Here is a 3333-nt window from a genome sequence, read left to right as displayed (position 1 = left end):
TTTATGTTATCGTACTCTGTGAGCGTGTGCACGATACGCGCCCACAGAGCGCACGAGATACATACTAGCTGAGCTACTTTTTTTTTTTCTTCTCTTACAAATCTAAACAAAACCCACATTATTACAATATAGTCAACATTCTCTCGAGCTCCTACGGTCCCGGTCCCCCTCATCAAAAAACAATATAGGGAAGAAAAAAAACAATATAGGGGTCCAAAAGATATTTTAAAATTGTGAAGGGCTTATGTGGGATTATCCATATACCAAATGGAGTTATGGAGTGGTAATTTAACAAAAGTAATTTAGTTTTAGACCCTTGCAATCTTCTCACTTACGTCTTATTACCCCTCCCCCTACACCGGCCTCTCAAATCAATTCTCTTCGTCTTTCTCTCACCATAACCGCTAAGTTTTCACTCTCCAATCCCAATTTCCTAATTTGCTTTGCTTATATACACTGAACATTTCACTTGTGTTGAATATCCGTTGCTTTCTCTCTCCATCGTTTCTTTCTCTCTGCAACACCGCCGGCGGTGGCGCCAATGAAGCTTGATTCAGATGTGGCATTTGGAAGTTGTGCCTGAACTAGCCGACTCTGAGGTTCAAATCCAAGATGTTCAGGAATAGGCGTCCTGCGTGGATAATCGGGTCGGAGCAAACGTGGAAATCAACGGTACAGCGTCTAGCGGGAATCGAACCCGCATCTTTAGCTTGGAAGGCTAGGGGTTATAGTCGATGTCGATTCAGTATTTTGAGCATCTCTAATTCAAAACCGAGCATGAAACTTTGGTTTCATTCGGCTCCTTTATGGAAATGAGTAAATTACAAGATCTATGATCTGAAACAAAATTTTCAAAAACGTCAACCCATAACATGTACATCATCGGTGAGTTGTCTAGCTTTAGGTTTCGTGATAGCAAGGGAATTGTTGTGTACAGGTGGAGTAAAGAGTTAAATAAAGAAGCAGTAAAAGATTGCAGTTAACCGGTGTAGACAAAATGAAAGGAAAATTTGCTTACGTAACTTGATTACTTCAACACTGCCTCGCATGCATTTACAGCAGAGATTATGCTCTAACATTATTCGACATTATATGTTAACTGATGTAATGTGCATTGTCAGGTTGCCAAAACTATACTAATTGGAACTATACATATTACCCGATATGATATGATATGATAAGATGAGATGAGATGTGTTTTATCGAGAATTTTTACCTTCGAATGTCTGGCCATACTGCCACGACTTGGGGGCAACTTTCCGGGAAGTAACTGTTTTCCCATCGTTTGTGGTGACCCTGAAATTCAGAGATTTCCCAGACAGCTTTTCATTGGTCTCCCATTTCTCACCCCAGTTCCGTTTTAGCGTTGTCCACTTCTCATCCCCTTCAGGATTCACCTCCACCTTTGCAACATCTCCGCTTCCTCCAACGTTTGACACCGTTACTAGGTTGAAGTACTGATGTCCCGATATTGTAAACCGTTCTCCTCCTTGTCTCTTGCAAGGAACCCTGACATACAATCGCTTAATCAGCTAATTTACCAAACATCTTTCTACAACCAGTTAATACTGTCAGCATGGAACCTGACACACCATATCAGCTAATCAGCTAATTTACAAAATATATTACTACAACCCGTTAATGCTGTCAACATGGAACCCTGACACACCATATCAGCTAATTTACCAAATATCTTACTACAACCAGTTAATGCTGTCAATATGGAACCCTGACACACCATATCAGCTAATCAGCTAATTTATCAAATATCTTACTACAATCGGTTAATGATGTCAACATGGAACCCTGACACACCATATCGGCTAATCAACTAATTTACAAAATATATTACAACAACCAGTTAATGTTGTCAACATGGAACCACGCCATATCAGCTAATCAACTAATTTACCAAATATCTTTGTACAACCAGCTAATACTATAGACTAGTCAAAATTGCTAACCCAATCTGCTAATAGCCTAATAGCTACGTACCTGCGATAACGGACGGGAATAAACCCAGCTTCGTATATTCCAATTTCGAGATACGCAGGCATAGAAAGGTCAAAATGTTCAGAGGCGGACCGCACCATTTTCCATCGCCCGTTGGGCAAAGATCGGTGGCTGTAACGATGATGGCCTTTTCGGTTGTCTTACAATGCCCTGTGCTGTTTTCACATTTTAATTCATAGCAGGCTCCGCAGCTCGCTGCATCTTTAAACAATGCTGCGCTCAAAGCTGCAGTGTATGGGGCATATGTGTCCTTGAACTGTTGAAGCCCACAAGCCCCGCCTACATAGAAAGACCAAAATGTCCCTGAATTACAGGGTCTCTCGACGAAAATACTAACAGTGGACTAAAAGTAGAACATGTTAAATAACAGTGATCGCAATTTTACAAAATTAATTAAGGTGGATTAAAATTGGACATCTTCCTATAACAGCAAGACCAAAATTAAATGGAATTCACTCAACATTAAACAAAACAACATAATGCATACCAATGGTTCCCTCAGGGGGGGCATAAAAGGTGGCATGAGCATCCCGCCATCCATCATCGCCGCCAAATACACACGGCAATGCACATAACACAATCAACAATGAGGCTTGCAATTCTGGTGCCATGGCAGCAGTGATGATCAGCACGCTAAGCTAAAGATATGTTTTTTTTTTTTGAGATCATAAACAGTGCAATTCAATGAAATTTGAATTTGTTTATGAGCTCAAAAATATGTTTATTTTTTTTCCTTACTTTTTTTTTTTTTTTTCAAAATTTCTATGTTACCTTTTTGTATATAGACAGTAGCAAAGTGTGATAATTTTTTATTTTGTTTGAGTGGTAAAAACAGATTACTGTTTTGGTATATATATATAGTAGCGAAGTGTGGTCATTTTTGTTTTTTTTGTTTGAATGGGTAAAAACAAATTGATGGATGGGAATCATGGGATGCAATCTCGGTGTTTTGTCTTCACATAATTTGGGAGGCTGAAAATAGTTATATATCGGGGTGGGAATAGACCATGCCTTTTCATAGGGGCCTACGGCCTGGCCTACTTAGGACCTAGCCTGGCCTAGTCTATTTAATAAAAAGGCCAGGCCTAGGCCTAATTAGAAGCCTATTTAGTTAAATAGGCCTAGGCCTATATTTAAATGCCTAGCCTACAAGCCCGCAGGTCTATCCTATTTACATATATATATTATAATATTTATATTTAATATTTAATTATTATATATTACATTTTATATCTAATATATTTATATATATATAATTTAACCCCACTATATATATATATATATATATATATATATATATATATATATATATATATATAT

General features: G+C 38.2%; 1 pseudogene; it reads right to left on the bottom strand.

The window, feature by feature from the left end:
* Positions 1-1199: 1199 nt before the first annotated feature.
* Positions 1200-2635, bottom strand: LOC116029538 (annotated as a pseudogene).
* Between the last annotated feature and the right edge of the window lie 698 nt (positions 2636-3333).

The sequence above is a fragment of the Ipomoea triloba genome, chromosome 9 (assembly GCF_003576645.1).
Source record: "Ipomoea triloba cultivar NCNSP0323 chromosome 9, ASM357664v1".
Taxonomy (NCBI): domain Eukaryota; kingdom Viridiplantae; phylum Streptophyta; class Magnoliopsida; order Solanales; family Convolvulaceae; genus Ipomoea; species Ipomoea triloba.
This window is presented reverse-complemented; position numbering and strand designations above follow the sequence as displayed.